The following is a 21200-nucleotide window of genomic DNA, read 5'->3' as shown; positions in this document are numbered from 1 at the left end:
TATTGATAATGGTATTTATTTTGGGCATGCCATTAACAGTCATGCATAGGTTTGCTTGTCAATTATCAATCATATGAAAGCCCTACTATGGGCCAGGCACTGTACTAAGCACTGGAGATATAAAGGAAAGTGGAAATGATTCCTGCTCTCAAGCACCTCATCTAAAAGAGGAGATGGGGGCAGCTGGGTTGCTCAGTGGATTGAGAGCCAGGCCTAAAGACAGAAGGTCTGAAGTTCAAATCTGGCCTCACACATGAAGCTGCAGAACCCTGGGCAAGTCACTTAACCCCTATTCCCTAGCCCTTGGCATTCTTCCACCTTGGAACCAATCCATAGTGTTGATTCTAAGGTGGAAGGTAAGAGGTTTTTAGAAGAAAAAAGAAGAGATAGAATGGAAACAAATAGGTACAGAAAATGTTTTTGGACAGACAAGCTTTTTGGTTTCCGTCATAACCTACTAATGTAAGCGGCTTCCTTACTCTATTGGCAAATACAACTTACCTTTCATACATGTGTGTATCCAGAGGGAAGAGAATAAGAGGAAGGAAATGAACATTTATTAAGCACCATTTTATTACATACAGGCAATGGGCAAAATGCTTTGCAAATACATTCTTTTTTTTAACCCTTACCTTCTGTCTTGGAGTCAATACTGTGTATTGGCTCCAAGGCAGAAGAGTGGTAAGGGCTAGGCAATGGGTCCAGTGACTTGCCCAGGGTCACACAGCTGGGAAGTGTCTGAGGCCAGATTTGAACCTAGGACCTCCAGTCTCTAGGACTGGCTTTCAATTCACTGAGCTTCCCAGCTGCCCCCAACAAATACATTCTTATCAGAGATGGACACATGTCTATAGATTGTAGCATTGTCATGGGTTCAAGGCCAAAAAGCAAGGAAAGGCTCTGCTGATTTCTATACACACTGCTTTCTCCCCACCCTCTCCATTACATGTGAGTATTCTTTTTAAGTTGATAATTAACCCCAAAATGGAAAATTTTCTTTCATACTTTTCCCCTATTTCAAATCTAGGGCTAGGCTGCCATAATTAAAGGGAAACAGAGGTGTTGAGAACATTATCTTGGGGGAAAGGTATGTGTGCCTGGATTTTCCAAGTCTGACAGTTAAAAACATTTCTTCTTGTTTTAAATATTGTCTAAGACTTACTATTTGGAGTGGAATGCTGACCTGATTATAGAACAGAGGTTGGCCAATGAGCTAGATCAGATATGGAAAACGGGAAAAAAAAAAAGAGCCAGCTATGATTCTGTGATTCTAGGGACCTATGCCATCAGATTACTTATAAGAAAATCCCTTCTTGGGGTTGTATTTCTTTTTTGTCTTCTTTCTTCCTTTCTTTCTTCCTTCCTTCCTTCCTTTCTTTCTTTCTTTCTTTCTTTCTTTCTTTCTTTCTTTCTTTCTTTCTTTCTTTCTTTCTTTCTTTCTTTCTTTCTTTCTTTCTTTCTTTCTTTCTTTCTTTCTTTCTTTCTTTCTTTCTTTCTTTCTTTCTTTCTTTCTTTCTTTCTTTCTTTCTTTCTTTCTTTCTTTCTTCCTTCCTTCCTTCCTTTCTTTCTTTCTTTCCTTCCTTCCTTCCTTCCTTCCTTCCTTCCTTCCTTCCTTCCTTCCTTCCTTCCTTCCTTCCTTCCTTCCTTCCTTCCTTCCTTCCTTCCTTCCTTCCTTCCTTCCTTCCTTCCTTCCTTCCTTCCTTCCTTCCTTCCTTCCTTTTCCTTTTCTTTTAATGAGCATTCATTAAGTACCTATTGTGTGTAAAAAAACTGTTCAAGTATCAATATAAATATATATGGAACAGGGACTTACTTTTTAAGAATGCCACAATCCAATGTAGGACATTATACAAAAAGCAACTCTGATACAGGGAAGATCGAGGTTTAGGCAAACCACTATGAGTATGATGAGGTGGGACAAATCACTGTCACATAGGAAGAGGTGGCAATAGCTTTTAGCCTTGAAGATTGTAAAGAGCTTCTGTGGAGAGAAATAGAGTCACTATGTTAAAATCATGGTAGATATCACAGATATCACATGGAGATGAGAGAACATGGGATTGGAACTGTGGACGAAAATTAATCCAGACTGTTTGGAATTTTTAGTACTGTTATGAAAAGTAATTCTAGGAGATAAGGCTGGAAAGGGAGGGCAAAACCAGATGGTGAATGGCCATGAATACTAAGAGTGAGAGTCTTGACTTTATTCTCCAGGCAATAAGAAGTCACTGAAAGTGCTCGAGTAGAGGGCTAATGATATCAGTGTGGCATGTTATGAACACAACTGAATATGTAGGAAAGCTTTTCTAGGTGATAGCCTTCAGGTAAGAAGATCAGTTAGGATTCTATGATAATAATTTGAAAGAAAAGTGATGAAATGATTCCAAGGGGAATAGAGAATTCAGGAATGATTTGGGAGATGCTGTAGAAATGGAAACAATGGAATTTGGTACCTTTTGGGTAAGAAGGGTGGTGAGTCTAAAGATACTAAGATAAATGGGTATACAGGAACTCATAGACTAATTTAGGTTTTAAGAAGGCATGACTGGGGATGGTTAGATGACTTAGTGGATTGAAAGCCAGGAATAGAGATGGGAGGTCCCGGGTTCAAATTTGGCCTCAGACATCTCCTAGCTGTGTGACCCTAGGCAAGTCATTTACCCTTCATTGCCTAGCCTTTATCACTCTTCTGCCTTGGAACCAATGCACAGTATTAATTCTAAGGGTTTAAAAAGAAAAAAGACATGACAGAAGATGGAACAAAGCTAGGAAACAGAAAAAGAGATACAAAGAAAATGTAGAATGGTCCTGTAACAATAGTGTCAGAGGTTGTAAAGTTCACTGAGCTGAAGAGAGCAGGGAATAAGGAATAGGGATGAGGTAGAACTGAGGACAATCAGGGATATGTTGTTATTGTTGCTGCTGTTATTGTAATGTGAAAACACAAAGCCTGAAGAAGGGATAGGATGGCTTTTCAGGTATATGACATGATTTCAACTGAAGACCGAGAGATGCACCAGAGCTTCCCCATTCTCACTTTGCTTGCTTTTCCTGCCTATGAAAATGATCATTGGACTGGAAAATACAGAACAAAAATGACTAATAGAAAGTGAATTTCCAAGATAAGTAAGAAGGTATAAGTGAGAATCTAGCTGGCCTTGGAGAGTTAACTTCACCTTGTTCAGATAAACTGTGCCTTTAGGGGGAAAAAAGTTGCAGATGGGATTGTTGAGCTACTATCTGATCTTCGTAAAAAATCAGGAATAACTGTATGGGTACAGTAGAACTAGAGAAGAATAAATATCCCAATTTAATGTCAAAGGAATGGCATGGAGTATAAAAATCAAAGGCATGCATTTTCACTCCTATTCAGGGAACACACAAAGTGTAACTGAAGGGGTAGTTAAGGAATATTAAGGAATGAAAGGAGAAATCACAAAGACGCAATATCCTTTCATTAACAACAGGCGATTCCAGCATAAGTTTATTTCCTCTTTTGACAGGATTAGTTCATTTGTAGATTCTAGGAAAAGATCTAGCTTTATCCTTGTCTCAAAATTCCTCCCTATATATGTGTATCTGTGTCTGCCTGTCTCTGCCTCGTTACTTACCATAAAAGTACATTTTAGCAAGACAATATTGCTTTCAGATAACTAATGGGGAATACATTGCCATCCTTTTCTTAGTAAGGTAGCATATTATGGGAGAAGACTATTACAAATTGACAGCAGTGACAATAGAAATAATTGCATTGTTTAATTTGGTTTAACTGCTTGTTTTCCTATTATAAGGAAAAGTTCTGTGGGAGATTAACAGGAAGTATAATGTCAACACTGGAATAGATTAATAAAATATTTTTAATGGAAATTGTATCCTGATTTGCAGATAATAAAGATTTATTTTTGTAACTTCAGAGGAGGAAGATACCTTTGATGTTTTTTCTTTTTATTTTTTTAATTAAACTCTTACCTTCCATCTTGGAATCAATACTATATATTGGTTCCAAGGCAGAAGAGCGGGGCAATGGGGGTCAAGTGACTTTCCCAGGGTCACACAGCTGAGAAGTGACTGAGGCCAGATTTGAACCTAGGGCCATTTGTCTCTAGGCCCGGCTCTCAGTCCACTGAGCAACCCATCTGCCCCCTAGTTTTGAGTTCTGAATCATCTGCAATTACCATATCAACCAGACAATTACTGAGCTGAAACTTCCCAAAGTCCTCCATAGCTATAGCCTTTTATTTTTTTCTAGGTCTAGCAGATTGACTGACATTCATAATCTCAGGTAAAGAGTACTGACTTCTTTAGTAGATATTTTATTTTATTTTATTTTATTAGTTGATTTAGAATATTTTTCCATGGTTACAAGATTCATGTTCCTTCCCTCCCCTCCCTCCTAACCCCCTTCCATAGGTGGAGCGCAATTTCACTGGGTTTTACATGTGTCATTGATCAAGACCTTTAGTAGATATTTTAAATCTAAAAATTTACTAGCCAGAACTCATTAATCATCACAATAAATCACTGGGGAAGTTATTCTATCACAGTTATTTTTCAATGTGTATTAAAGTCCTACTTGGATAGAGTTAAGATTTTGACCATCTGATTGAAATGATTTCATCTCTTGGGGACTTTTGAGCCTAATTAGATGATGAGCTAGATGCAATCTAGTTAGTGATTGCTTCTTTGCTATGGAATCTTAATAAATACCTAGGGGTCAGTTATTTCCCTATTGGGTATGGTGGAGCTCCAGCTGTCCCAGATAATATTTGCCTAAGGTAGAATGTTGAAGTTTAGGACTTAACTTAAGTTGGTCCCATGAGTCTAGGATTGTGGTCATGGACTAGAAATCTGTGTGAGTGTATATATGTGTGTATATGGGTGTGTGTTTTTGTATGTGTGTGTTTACTTATCCAACATAGACAATAGGAACCTATTAGATATAAATAACATAAATATAGAGAAAATAGTATCATATGCATTTCTAACTCATGAATAAACATGTATACACAGTCATATAGACATATATGTCTATATGAGCTACACAAATACATACATGTGCATAAACATATGCACATAAAACACATCTTTTTCCCAAAATCAGAGTGAAGTTATTATAACCTCTTTCTCCATCTCCATAATCCTATGCTTTTACTCAACTGGGCTGAGTTTCTATAAAGATTGCTATATAAGGATACAATTGAAAACCATTCACAGATTTTTTGGCTCCAACAGGGTACAAAGAAAACAGCAAAGTGACCTTTCTCCTTCAATCTTGATGATCCACATTTTCAGGTTTGTTTGGAGCTCGAATATGGCTCCATTTAAATGCCCTTCCATCTTTCTCCTATAGCGGCAGTCAAGGTCAGCAGGACAGAGCTGTTGACCATCAAAAAGTAGAAACTGTTGGATCTTTAAAGCCTGTAACTATGAATTTCAGGCCCTTCTTATATACGCCACCTAAAAGGCCAGTCTCAAAAGCTTTTCAGCTTCCTTTTAGATTTTTTTTTTATTGGTTCCACACATTTAGCTGGTATTGCCTTGAACTCTTTGAGATTCTCTGTTTACCTTCCCCCTTCTTTGGAGTTTATTTAGGCCAGGTTGTTCCTAGTGTTCTTTTGCGAAGCCTCTCAGGGACCTTCAGGCTCCGAGGACAATGAATGAAAAGTGACTATGTTATTATTTGGATGAGGCTATTCCTTCCAAATCTGGTTTGCTTCACATAAACATGGCAAACCATTCACATCTCCCACCACTTCAAATGTGCTCCTCGTCTTCAAATGCTTGGCTGCCTTTTCAAAAGCCCACAAATGGACCAGCAAAACTATTTCTCTGAGAATTTAGCCTCTGGAATACAAATCTTTTAATTGTTGAAAAGTTTAATGTAGAAATTGTAATAAGGATAAGATAATGACTAACTTCCACTATACAGTTATGTTGCTCTAAGAATCACTACTACACTTCTATCAAATTCCTCTAACAATTACAAAAATTTTAACAGGCTTCATATATCCTCCCTTTTCATCAATAACTACCATTGTTCTAGGCTCCCATAATATAAAAAAGATGCAAATCTAAAAATTGAAAAGCAAACAATTTTGAAATTTCTTACATTAAATTTATATGTGAAACTTATAATTGGTGTCTATGTCCTGTCCTCTATCCATTTTCCTATTTTTTTTAATCAATAACATATAAATGAGTCAACTTAGAATTCTTTTTATTACAAAACATATTGGAGAGAAGTATAAGTCATTAATGGTGGCTGGACTATTTCTATGAGTTATTTGGATAGTTCACCTCTGACTGGAGGAGGATTGCCTATTATTTTTATTCTTTCACCTACTTTTGCTTTAATTTTTTTTCTTTGTTCTAACAAGTCACTGTTATGACTACACAGATAGTGAGATGACTCTGAAATGACTCATCCATCAGACATTTCCTTTCTGTTAAAATACAATCAATTTCACTTTTTATGTTAATTAGTGATCATTATGTCTAGTACCTCTAGCCTTCCTCATTCCTTCCTTGTGAACCATATTTTCCAACTTTTTTTCTCCTGTATATGTTTCTTCATACCCACATTCACATTGAAGTTACAAGGTATCATGCATTATTTTGTTATAAACACAGACCAGTGTTCAGCTTTAGAGTGAACCTCTAAGTTCCCTTTCATTGATCCATATTACCCCCATAGACATAGGTAGAAATGGCCCCAGGTACTACGAAATAATTTGAGGTAATATCCTATGCAGGACATCCTTTATTACAGAGCACAGAAAGTGCAATATATATATATATATATATATATATATATATATATATATATATATATATATATAACATTCTTCTAATAGTCCACAAACAACAGATACATTTCTCTTCTGTCTCCAATGAGTTTTGGTGGGTTAGGAGTAAGGATGACCCAAGTTCAAATACACCTGAGATACTTACTGATTGTGTGACCTTCAGCAAGTCACAACATCTGTCAATTTCAGTTTCCTGATCTGTAAAATAGATTAATATTAGCACCTTCTTCCCAGACTTGTTGAGGATCAAATGAGAAAACTGTGAAGCACTTAGTGAAGTGCCTGGAACAAAGTAAAGATTGTATATAAAAATTAGCTGTCGTTATCATTATTGTTATAGTGATTATTTAACTTTAGTTAGGACCTTGAAATCATCATTCTACTGCCCGAAATTCCATTTTTCTCTCAGAAGGAAAACTTACCAACATGTTAGAGAGTCCCTTTTTCTCATGGGAAACCCAGAAATGTATCAAAAAGTATGACTCTCCAATGCAGTTTGGACTTATCTGGTGGAAAATACTTTGGGGATTGCTGTACAGGTGACTCATTGACATTCTGGTAAATCACTTTCACTCCTAGTAATTCATGTAGGTATCCAATATTATAGTACTGCTCTGATGTTTGGACTCCTTTAAGAAAATAATTTTGGAGTAGATGGAGAGGAAATCTCTTTTCCAATTAGAAATGGAACTGTCTAAAAAGATCATATAGCAGAGAAAGTTGTTGTTGTTTTTGGTAGTGTTGAGTCATTTTGATTGTGTCTGGCTGTTTTTGATCCCATTTGGGGTTTTCATAGCACAGATACTGGAATGGTTTGCCATTTCCTTCTCCAGGTCATTTTACAGATGAGGAAACTGAGGCAAAAGTGGTTAAGTGACTTGTCCAGGGTCACAGAGCTGTGTCTGAGGACAGATTTGAACTCATGAAGATGTCTTTATAATGCCAAGCACACTACTGTCTCCACTGAAGCAGTAGCTGCCTCTGAGAAAGTGTCTAGCTTTCCCAAATTACGGTTTAACCAGTCTAACTCTCCTTCCCTACCCCAAACCTCTTTCATATTCCTTTAGTTTCTGAAACTAGGCATGAACTTTCTATTTAAAGACCTTTTTATATGAAACTGTTTATGCTAAAGAGGCAAAAGAAGATTTAAATCATCTATTAAATGGTTTAAAAATTATTTTATTTTTCCCAAATATATGTAATAATTTTTAAACATTTTAAACATTTTGAGTTCCAGATTTTCTCCTCAAATCCTTTCCTCCTCTCTCCCCATCCTTGACATGGTAAGCAATTTGACATGTTATACATGTATAGTCATGCAAAGCATATATCCTTAGTCACGTGAAAGAAAACACATCAAAATCAATAAAGAAAAATAAAGTTTGCACTTTATCACTATTCAGAATCATTAGTTTTTTCTCTGGAGGTGGAAAGTATTTTTCATCATGTCTTTAGTAATTATCTTGAATCATTATATTTCTGAGAATAGCTGCCATTCACAACTGATCACTGTACAATAATGCTATTACTATGTAGTGTTCTGGTTCTGTTCATTTCACTTTTCATCAATTCATATAAGACTTTGTAGGTTTTTCTGAGGGTATCCTATTTATCATTTCTTATAAGACAATAACATACCATTACAAAAATGATTCAAGATATTACTAATATTACAGATGAACATTTTGATACCTGAAATGAGATGAACTTTGTTTTCATAAAAACTAAGAATATATGTATAGGAAGAAACATTTTAATAATTGTATTTGACCTGCTTTGGAGAGTAAATTAACTACTAGGTAAAATTAGAAAAAGAGAAATAATAAAAATATATTTGGAAAATGAAGTATGATTGAAAAAAACACTACTCATTTAATAGGGGGAATTTGGATAGTTGTTCTCTTTTTTTAGTGAAAGTTAACTCACTGAGAGTCAGGAAACTTTGATTTAAGTCCTTATAAAGTATAGAAAGTTGAGACTAAAGGCTGAGAAATCTTGGGGTGGGGGGAAGAAATAATTTGTAAAGGGCCAAAGGCAATGTTTTATAGGGAACTATTTAGAAAGATCAATATCAGAAATTGTCAGCTAACCAGAAGTTTTTGCCTTGCTTATGATTGTATACATCATTCATACTTCTGTTCTCTAAGTCAGTCATTGAAGATTATTCCCTTCTCTACCCCATCCCTACCAAAAAAATTTTTTTGCTCTTCTGTGTCTTGATAATGTTCACTGAAAAAGGGAAAAGATGGGAAAATTCCCTTGAAAGGAACTTATCTTCATTCTACTTTGAAAACTCTTTTAGAGAGGCACAAAGAAGTGCCTCCTCTTATAAGCCAGCCAATCAAAATATACATAATTCTTGAGACTCAACCTTCAACAAGTTCCATATCTATAATTTCCCCAGGGAAATATCATCTAACATAAGGAATAAGGGTTTACCAAGTCAAGTTAACAAGCATTTATTAATTGCTAACAATGTACAAAGTCATTAAGTTACTCAAAGGATTGTCCTGATCAAGTCCATCCCTCTGCCTCCAAACAGAAGTTGCCCTTATTCTCCTCAACATGATATCAATGCACAGGGTCAAACCTTCTATGAGGAAATGCTCATAGCTCACTGCCCTATATCTCATTAAATTACTCAGAGAACTTTCTTGATCCACTCCCTACTCTGGCTTTTATGAAAATAAAAGAATGTAAGGAAGTCTCTTTTCTTCCCTCCTATGTGATTAACATACTCTCTCATGTGGGGAACTTGCGGGAGGATAAGGATGAGACTAATCCATTATGAAAAGGAATGTGGAGGTTTTGACTAGTATTAATGGAAGGAAAACTATTCCATTTGTTTTACACCAGACCACCAAGACCTAGCCAAGAGAGGCATTTTGCCATCAGATTTGCTGCCAAATTATATCACTGCCCATCACTGGTCCTCTGTATTTCATCTTCTTATTTTTTAGCTTTCTTCCTTTTGAAATAATCAAATAAATAACACTTTTGCAACTGGAAAAGGTTGAAAATCTATTGACCAATGCCTCTTCTAACAATCTCTCTGATGATCTGGATTAAAGCTTCCTTTTTAGCTCCCCCTTCCAAATCTGTGTTCTTTCATTTTACTCCAACATTAGCAGCTTGAGGACAAGGACTGTTTTACTCTTTTACTATATATCCAAAACCTAGTACCGAGATTGGGATATAGTGAGTGTTTATTGATTGATTAAATGTTAGAGGTAATAATTATCAATAGCATGCCATATCTACTGCAAATGAAAGCTAAAAGCTTTAATACTTTTAGAAATAATCATCTGTTAGTATGTCATTATTTGGATTCTGTCATGTCAATAACTGGAGAGTCCAAACCTAATGCCTTCATCTTTCCATTTTTTCTTAGTCCCGTTCCTTCAGAAAACTAACTAAAGTCTTCATCACTTCATATCGAGAAAGAAATTTTCTAGCATGAAAGGTTCCTACCATTTAATGGATGTTTAGTATAAAGCCCCAACTGATTTCATTCTTAAAATCTATATCAAAAATCTCATTGATAAATTTGACCCAGATGTTATAAGTAAATGGACAATGAAGACCAAGCTACTCATTTACCTTAACATTCTTTATGGATTGGGAGCTCAGCACATGGTATGGAATGAAAGGAATACATATTGTGTGAATTAACAAAAGATTTTAGTTTCTTTCCCAGGCCTGTCAATCTGGAACTTTGATCATGAGCACTAAAAATAGTTTAAAAGGGCACATTTCTGAAATCAGCAGGAACTCTTAGTTGAAGTATAGCTCTGGATTCAATACTCTGCATTTGACTAAAGAAAGGGAATCCAGCAATATTGAGGATTTCATGAACAAAGACGGCTTAGATCATGAATAAATCAATTTCATGTCACAACATCTTTACATCACGGCCAGTCCCTACCACCCTAAGCAGTGTAGCTTGTTTGCATTATGGGCCTTTGTGAGTTTGTAATTCTAATGCAAGATGGTTCAGGTATCGGAGATAATTAATTTTATGCACCAGAAAGTGGCTGGTGTTTCATAAGTGCAAACGAGGAGGGAAAAAAAAGAGGTAAGAATGGAATTTCCTGTAATCAGAGGATAAGTTGCTATCTATAGTGGAATTATAATAGAAATATCCTAATAATAACAAAAACAAAATTTGTAAGAGGAGCCAGGTATGAGAATAACTAATGCTCCTCTCCAATTCTCTGTCAAATAACTCTCTCTTCCCCATACTTAAATCTGGACCAAAAGATTCTTCTCATTCTTTTTATCCTTCATGCCAATATGAACCTTTTGTTCCTATCTAGCTCCCCAAGGCCCATGAATCAGAGCAGCCACATAAAAGCACCATTATTCTAGGCTACAGTTCATTCTCTTCACAGGTTACCTAAAACAACCTCACTTTCCCATTTCCCTCTAACCTTAAGTCTAGACCATCTTGCAATAGAAAACCCAAAGTGACATTGTTGTTTCAATTCTCTTGCAATCAGATAATCTCTTAGGCTATGCCACTGTCCCCTAGAACTAAATTGTTAAAGGAGAAATGCAAAGATAAAGCTTCCTTTTAACATTTTGTCTTTGAGAGCAGAGTTGCATTTCATACTTGAAAACAGATCAGGAGGGGAGAGTTGTATAATATCTGTGTTGAACACATAGCTTAGAAAATAAATGTATGCTCCCAAAGGAGCACTTACCAAAGATATTAGTTGGCTTATTACTTCCTCATATATAAAAATAGCTAGCATTTATATAGCATTTTAAAGTTGGTAAAATAGCTTTACAAATATTTTCTCATTTCATCCTCACAACAACCCAGGGAGATAGAGATTGTTATTATCTATATATCCTTTTGTAGATGAGGAAACTGAGGCACACTGACATTAAATGACTTACCCAGGGTCACATAACTATCAAGTGTCTGAGGTTGGACATAAATTCTGATTTTCCTGATTCCATGTAGAACATTTTGTTCATTTGAAATGCACATATACACACATCATGCATATGTGTATGTACTTGTATGGTATCTATACATGTCAACACACCCTAATTTATGAATGGAATAAATCATGCATCTTTGATGCATTTTTGAGACTCTTTGGATTGAAATTCTTCAAACTTCAGATTTCTTTAGTTCTCATTTGACAAAGTCTTGTACACTAACACCCATAATGTTTGCCTTGGATTTAAGTGAATGCATATTTAAAATAAAAATCAAGAGTATTTTCTAGAATCTTCAGAACACTATGGAGACAAAAAGAAAGAGAACAAAATTGGGAAGGTTTTCAGTAGAATTGTTTGCTAACATAAAATAGATCACCGTAACTAAATTCCATCCTATTCTTCAACATCTCTATCTATCTAGCTATCTATTTATCTATCTAATGTGCATGTTTACACACAATACATAAATGTTATGCAAAAAGTATATAGTAGCAGATGCCTTATACAGATTAAATGCTATTTTTTATATGTCTCTAAAGTCTGTGTCTCATATTAATACAATGGATTGTCAGATTTTTCCATTGTTCCACTTCAAAGCATGCAATTATATTGCCTTAATTGGAAGCACTGATGTGTTTTCACCAAGGATGTTTATTTGTATTCTGACTACTGAGATATAAATATGGGACTATTTGCTAATTTTAGTTTTCAACTTACATGAATCTTTGGTGTATATGGGTTTTTTTTTCCCATTTCTGTTTTCTAAACAGTCATACTGGGGTTTATTGCCAAAATGGACCTATGAATTTATGGTCATATCATCTATAATTTTATTTATTCTTGTTGTAAACTACAGAACAATGATCCTTTCCTTATATTCAAGGGTCATGGTAGTATTCTAGGCAATGTATCTCATTCCAATCCTGGAATTTACTGATTTGTGCATCACTACACAACCAGTTGTGCAGGGTTTTCTGTAAGGAAGGTGATGCCAATTCATTTATCCAGAAGTCACTTGATTACCTGGGATCAGTCTGCTCAACATGGAAAAGGAATGCTTTATGCTGACATGTTATTAGTGAAAATATAGTCTCATCCTTAATTTTCTGAGGACTCGATCACCTTAAGGATTTTGGCCTGGAAGGCATTTTTATCTCATCTGACATTATTAATTTCAAAGAATATTATTTCTTACCTCAATTGGAAATAACTGTTTTGCTTTGCACTTTGTCAGAGGAAATCTGAGCTTACAAAGTTCAAATTTTGACTAAAAGACAGATGTTATAGGCAAGAGCAATTCACGGTCTTACCTTCCCACTTTTCAATTCAAGTTTGGATGACTGCTCAGATGCTTTATTAGAGACACCGCTAGGGATAGAAACTGGGCCTCCAGTGCTATTGGTATAAAGAACTCCCAGAGGAGTAAAATCCCTCTAACTTCTTCAACTTCCTTCCTTCTCTTCAACTTACTAGTTTTTTGAGAGTTACCTAAGACACTGAGAAGTTAAGTAGTTTGCCTATGGTCCCATAGCCGATGTGAGTTAGAAGTGGTATTAAAATCTAAGTTTTCCTTGGCTTTCTTAGTTCTGTATCCTCTAGCCCAAAAGGTCAAATATGAGGCCCACACATTCTGCCCAAATTAGTTTATTTGAGAAATACTTAATAAAAATACACTAGAACGTAGCTAATGTTAAAATTTGGTTTTCTAATCCCTGTTGCCTAGAGGGATCCATCTAGTGGCCCTAGTTTCTATTTGAATTGAACACCTCCAATTTCTACCATTCTTTGTCTTCTTGGGTTGGAGAAGAGTTTCTCATTCATACTTACTGACTGTTGAAGTCGCTTGCAACTAAAAAATGGGTGATTTTGAACTTGGGCTTCTGAAAACTTCAGGGTTTCTGCTGATTTTCTCTTATGAGAAAAGAGCAGCTAAGAAAACTTAATAAATGAATTAAAGAAAGATGGAGTCAATAAATTTGTTAGTAAGGTTAAAAATCTGTGGGAGGGTTAAGGGAGAATATTTATAGAGTTACCCTTCCTTTCTTATTAATTTCTGATAGCATAAGAAGAGATTCTAGAATTGTGACACCAGCAATATAAGTTTGGTTAATATTTTCCTGTGCATGTGTAGTTTTTAAATTATTTTTATTTTTTTTCTAGATTGCATGTTCATCCAATTTTTAATAATCATTTTCTAATATTTCATAATCCATGTTCTCTTTCTCCCTCTTTTTCTCTCCTTCCTCCACAAGACATCAGGGAATAGGATATAGGTTGTGTGTGTGTGGTCATACAATATTTCCATGTCTGTCTTCAATAACATATGTGTTTTAGGGCCAAAGTCTTTCTTACCCTATAAAATCACAAAATTTTCAAGTGAGAAGGGAATCAGTAGCCAACTAGTTCAACTCAAATTTGAATAACAAATGCTTCTTTATCACCTGGGCAGGAGAATTAATTGAGTGTTGGACTTTGAGTAAAAATGAACTGAGATCAAATTGCAGATATCTACTTGTTCTATGATACTGGATGAGTATTTTACCTTTAGTTTTCCCCTCTGCAAAATGTAGATAACAATTACAATTGTCCCATTGGGTTATGGGGAAGATGCCATGAAATTACAGGGAAAGAAGCTTCCAAACCTTAAAGCACCTTATAAATGTTAGTTATTATTATAACCAATCAGTTTTCATTCAGTCTTTGCATAAAGATCTTCAATGAAGGTGACTACTCCCTGCCAAGACAACTCATTCCAAATTTGGATTGCTCTAATTGTTACCAGGGTAATTAAGTAATGCAATGGATAGAGCACTGGACCTGGAGTAAAGAATACCTATGTTCAAATCTAATCTTGGCTTCTTACTAGATCAGTGACCCAGAGCAAGTCACTTAACTCTCTTTACCTCAGTTTATTTATTTGTAAAATAAGCTAGAGAAGCAAATAGTAAACTGGTCCGTATCATTGCCCAGAAAACCCCAAATGGGATTATAAAGAGATGGATACAACTAAAATGACTGAATGACAGCAACACAAATATTGCAAAGTATTTTCTTAACAACAAACCTTTACTTTCTTACAGCAAACCTATATTAAAAATTGTATCAACATGTAATCTAGAAAAAAATTTAAAACTTCATAACCTCCTCATTGGTCCTACCCTTGATCTCTCTGATTCTACAGAACCCATCTAACTCTTCTTTCACATACCAGCCCTTCAAATATTTAAAGACATCTATTGTGGTCCCTCTTTCCATTCTTAAAGCAACTAATTAGCCTTCTCTTCTCCAGGCTATATGTTTCCAGATCCTTTAATAATTCTCAAAGGTTGTGCCCTCAAGGACCTTTAACCTGATGGTTGTCATTTTCAGGCTGTGTTAGGATGTCCATGACTGTTTCCAATCCGTCTGATGTGGCTTAACCATCCCCTTCGAATTCCTTAATTCTGTGCTGCTATTAATGCTGTCTAAGATCACAATAACCTTAAAAGGGAAAATAGAATTCTGACCCATGAATTTACTTCTTTTGTTATTCTTCATTGGTATAACAGTTATTACTGTGTGCTCCTCCATCATTCTTTTTGGCTATTGACTATTTTATTACTCATAAATTCATTTAGTAGATTGTATAATGGGAAACAAAATTCAAATCAATTAATTTCATTCTTTATTTGGTAATTCCAGAACTAATAATAATGATAAGGACAATAATGCAGTAATTCACATTTCTATAGTGCATAAAGTTTTGCAAAGTGCTTTTTTTGCAAATGTCTTAGGTGATAGGTAGTGCAAGTATTTATTTGACAAATGGGGAACCTGAGGCATAAAAGAACTATGTGGTTTGCTAGAAGACCTTGCCTATATTTAAAGTAATAAAATTTTAAGAGAAATATATAGATAACATAGTTCAACTTCAGTTACCATCCAAAAATTTCCTGGTATAGTATCCCTGATTAGATTACTTTCTACTTTGCCAATTTAGGCTTCATAGAAAACTTAGTTACAGTCAGTTGTGTCCTGTGATGAAATTGGCTTCCTTAAGAAGTAGGGATTGGGTTAAAAATGTATTCTAACAGGATAAAACTCATAGAGGTAAGTGACCATTTGCCTAGAGCCTCCACTCCAGGAAGTTGATTTGGTTCTGGCTGTCTCCTGCTGTTTGGTCCAGACCTTGCGCAGTTTCTCTGAAGGTTTCCCCAGGTAAGGTCAGAAAAAATTCTCAGCATTTGCAACATCCCTTAAGGGTCAAGGCATCACATTATCTCAAATGTATAACACATTAGAGAAAAAACTAACACATTATCAAGGGGAGGGGATGAGCTGATCTAATTACAGTCTCAATATAATAGTAAAAACATTCTTAAAATGATAACAGGTAAGTTATGTTATAGCTCCAAAGTGAGGAAAAGATGAATATAAAGGCAATTCAACTGTAGGTAAGGTCTCTGAAAATCGAGGAGGCATATTTAGGATACTGAGATTAAATGGAATTAGAATCCCGGATTTATGACACCTCAGATGAGCTGAAGGAGGGTTCCACATTATGCTATCTTGAATAATGCGAGCGGGGACTTGCTTTTACTTTTGATTCCCCAACACTTAGCATAGTTCCTTTTACATAATAGGCATTAATAAATGTTTTTTGTCTTACTGACTGAAGGTTGCTTGACTGGAACTCAGAAGTCTTGTGTTCTAATTCTAACTTTGGCACATATTAGCTTCATGACCTTAAGGAAGTCACCTGATATCTCAAATTTAGTTTCAAATTGGGTATGAATTTCTCATTTCTTCATCTTTACAATTAGTATGAATTAATAAGCATATATAAAGTTCCTTTATGTGTCAACCACTGACAATACAAATTCAATAGAGAGAATTACTATTCTTAACGAGCCTTTAATAGAGGAGACCATCCATATTAGGGCATGGCCAGGAAGAGATATCTTGGATCAGAAAGTCACAAGGAGAGTGAGTGGAGCCATAGGTAAATATATTGACAAAACTCTTCTATTAGTAATGGCAATAATGATTTGATTAGGTTTCCATGACTATAAAATGGAAAGAAGGCTGATATAATAGAATACTTGTGGGTAGTAGAGTGGCAGGCAATATAAGGAATTATGTAATCCACTTGGCAATCAAGATGGTGTTGGGACCCATGGTGAGAATTCTGTAGCTGAAAGGCTTATGTACCCCAGGCCATCATCTCTAGTCTGCATAACTGGAAAACTGGCAACATATTGTAAGAATAATAACATCTAGGCTATTTAACTTACAGGATTTTTGTGAGGATCACATTGTGAAAGGTCACGATAAATTACAGTATTTTATGTAAGTTTAAGGTCTCATTACTTTACCCCAAACTGAAATCACCATTGATTCTCTATTTCTACTACTCTTGCCAATTACCCTCATCCCTTGCAGTTTTCATCTTTTCAGGTAATATTATTATCATTCTTTCAGTCCCAGAATCTTCTTTGACTCCTGCCTCTTCTTACCCATATCAAATAATATTTTGCATTGACATAATACTTTAAAGATGGAAAATCACTTTGTATATTTGTATATTTCATTTGAGGCTCACAACAATTCTCTTAGATACTAACATTATCAACCTTCTGAAAAGAGAAAACCAAAGTGGAAACATTTAAAGTCAGTTTTGTCCAGGATCACAAAACCAGTGACAAACTGAGGTAAGATTCAAAAGCTAAGACTTCTTGACTTTGAATACAACATGGCAGAGTAAGATTCACTCTGAGCTTGCCCAAACCCAACTCCAAACAACCACACACACACACACACACACACACACACACACACACACGACTCAAAATAAATTCTGGAGTTGAAAAACAAAACAAAAAAAAAGACAAAATGAAGCAATGTTTTAGCCCTGTAAAATGTGCAGGGACAATGGGAAGAACCAATTTCACTTGGGTATAATAGTAGATCATTAGAACCAGTAGTGTGAGGAGGAGCATCCCAAAGCAAAGAAGTAGGAGAATTGGGAGTAGGGTGGAAAGCAATGAGAAGATCAGCCTAGCATAAGCTGAGAAGCAGCCTAGCAAGTACTGAGGAGCAATCCTGAGGAGCAATCTAGCACACAAGGAAGCAGGAGTAGAATTAGAGGCCCTGTGCAAACATACCCAAGCAAGAGGAATAGCCTAGTCCTTATAACCTCCATAATAGCTGACACCTGAGTAGTGAAATCTAGTTTAATTCACTGCATGTGGTGCCTGGAGAATCACAGGGGTGGAACTAAGCAGGGAAGGTCTCAAAAAAAGAAACCAAAATGAATAAAAGATGAAAAAAAAAAGACTGACCCTGGATGTAGGCTCAGAAAAAGACAACAATGCCAAAAACAATTGTGTGAAGCCTCAAAGGAAAATGTGAAAGGATGTCAGACCTGAAATGAACTCCTCAAAGAGCTCCAAAAGAGGATCAGAAAACAATAGCAATAGAAGTAGAAAAAAATTGGGAAAGGAAATGGGAGAGTCAATAGCAAAGAACAAAAATTCACTGACAAAAACAACTTCTTTTTTTTTTTTTAGATTCTTTTATTTTTAATTTTTATTTGGTCATTTCCAAACATTATTCATTGGAAACAAAGATCATTTTCTTTTCTTCCCTCCCCCCTCCCACCACCTCTCCCACAGCCAACGCGCAATTCCACTGGGTATCACATGTGTTCTTGATTCAAACCCATTTCCCTGTTGTTGGTATTTGCATTAGAGTGTTCATTTAGAGTCTCTCCTCAGTCATATCCCCTCAACCCCTGTAGGCAAGCAGTTGCTTTTCATCGGTATTTTTACTCCAACAGTTTATCTTCTGCTTGTGGATAGTGTTTTTTAGATCCCTGCAGATTGTTCAGGGACATTGCATTGCCACTAATGGAGAAGTCCATTACCTTCGATTGTACAACAATGTATCAGTCTCTGTGTATAATGATTTCCTGGTTCTGTTCCTTTCGCTCTGCATCACTTCCTGGAGGTTGTTCCAGTCTCCATGGAATTCCTCCACTTTATTATTTCTTTTAGCACAATAGTATTCCATCACCAACATATACCACAATTTGTTCAGCCATTCCCCACTGAAGGGCATCCCCTCATTTTCCAATTTTTGGCCACCACAAAGAGTGCGGCAATGAATAGTCTTGTACAAGTCTTTTTCCTTATTATCTCTTTGAGGTACAAGCCCAGTAGTGCTATGGCTGGATCAAAGGGCAGACAGTCTTTTATCGCTCTTTGGGCATAGTTCCAAATTGCCCTCCAGAATGGTTGGATTAATTCACAACTCCAGCAGCAATGAATTAGTGTCCCTACTTTGCCACATCCCCTCCAGCATTCACTACTTTCCATAGCTGTTATGTTAGCCAATCTGCTAGGTGTGAGGTGATACCTCAGAGTTGTTTTGATTTACATCTCTCTGATTATAAGAGATGTAGAACACTTTTTCATGTGTTTATTAATAGTTTTCATTTCTTTGGCTGAGAACTGCCTGTTCATGTCCCTTGCCCATTTATCAATTGGAGAATGGCTTGGTTGTTTGTACAATTGATTTAGCTCTTTGTAAATTTGAGTAATTAAACCTTTGTCAGAGGTTTTTATGAAGATTGTTTCCCAATTTGTTGCTACCCTTCTGATTTTAGTTACATTGGTTTTGTTTGTACAAAAACTTTTTAATTTGATGTAGTCAAAATTATTTATTTTACATTTTGTGACTCTTTCTAAGTCTTGCTTGGTTTTAAAACCTTTCCCTTCCCAAAGGTCTAACAGGTATACTATTCTGTGTTCACCTAATTTACTTATAGTTTCCTTCTTTATGTTCAAGTCATTCACCATTCTAAATTTATCTTGGTGTAGGGTGTGAGGTATTGATCCAAACCTAATCTCTCACATACTGTCTTCCAATTTTCCCAGCAGTTTTCATCAAATAGTGGGTTTTTGTCCCAAAAGCTGGGGTCTTTGGGTATGTCATATACTGTCTTGTTGAGATCATTTACGCCAAGTCTATTCCACTGATCCTCCTTTCTGTCTCTTAGCCAGTACCAAATTGTTTTGATAACCACTGCTTTATAGTATAGTTTGAGATCTTGGACTGCAAGTCCTCCTTCCTTTGCATTTTTTTTCATGATTTCTCTGGATATCTTTGATCTTTTGTTCTTCCAAATGAACTTAGTTATATTTTTTTTCTAATTCAGTAAAGAAGTTTTTTGGTAGTTCAATGGGTATGGCACTAAATAAGTAAATTAATTTGGGTAGGATTGTCATTTTTATTATGTTAGCTCGTCCCACCCATGAGCAATCAATGTTTTTCCAATTGTTTAGATCTAGCTTTAGCTGTGTGGAAAGTGTTTTGTAGTTGTGTTCATATGGTTCCTGTGTTTGTCTCAGCAGATAGATTCCTATGTATTTTATATTGTCTAGGGTGATTTTGAATGGTAGTTTTGCTCTCTAATTCTTGTTGCTGAAATGGATTAGAGATATATAGAAATGCTGATGACTTATGCAAGTTTATTTTGTATCCTGCAACTTTGCTAAAGTTGATTATTTGGAGTAACTTTTTGGTTGATTCTCTAGGATTTCTTAAGTAAACCATCATATCATCTGCAAAGAGTGATAGCTTGGTCTCTTCATTGCCAATTTTAATACCTTCAATTTCTTTTTCTTCTCTAATTGCTACTGCTAGTGTTTCTAGTATAGTGTTAAATAATAGAGGTGATAATGGGCATCCTTGTTTTACTCCTGATCTTATAGGGAAGGCTTCTAGTTTATCCCCATTGCAGATGATATTAGCTGTTGGTTTTAGATATATACTGTTTATTATTTTTAGGAAAGGCCCTTCTATTCCTATACTTTCTAGTGTTTTCAATAGGAATGGGTGTTGTATTTTATCAAAGGCTTTTTCTGCATCTATTGAGATAATCATGTGATTTTTGTCAGTTTGCTTGTTAATATGGTCAATTATGTGGATGGTTTTCCTAATATTGAACCATCCTTGCATTCCTGGTATGAATCCTGCCTGGTCATAGTGGATGATCCTTGTGATGACTTGCTGGAGTCTTTTTGCTAGTATCCTATTTAGGATTTTTGCGTCTATATTCATTAGGGATATTGGTCCATAGTTTTCTTTCTCTGTTTTTGACCTGCCTGGCTTTGGGATCAGTACCATGTTTGTGTTGTAGAATGAATTTGGTAGGATTCCTTCTTGGCCTATTCTGTCAAATAGTTTGTTTAATATTGGGATTAGTTGTTCTTTGAATGTTTGATAGAATTCATTTGTGAATCCATCTGGACCTGGAGATTTTTTCTTAGGGAGTTCTTTGATGGCTTGTTCAATTTCTTTTTCTGAAATGGGGTTGTTAAGGTAATTTATTATTTCCTCTTTTAGTCTAGGCAATTTATATTTTTGTAAGTATTCATCCATATCACCTAGATTGCCATA

Source organism: Monodelphis domestica, chromosome 2 (assembly GCF_027887165.1).
Source record: "Monodelphis domestica isolate mMonDom1 chromosome 2, mMonDom1.pri, whole genome shotgun sequence".
Lineage (NCBI taxonomy): Eukaryota > Metazoa > Chordata > Mammalia > Didelphimorphia > Didelphidae > Monodelphis > Monodelphis domestica.
The sequence above is the reverse complement of the archived record's forward strand: the minus strand, read 5'-3'. Positions refer to the sequence as shown.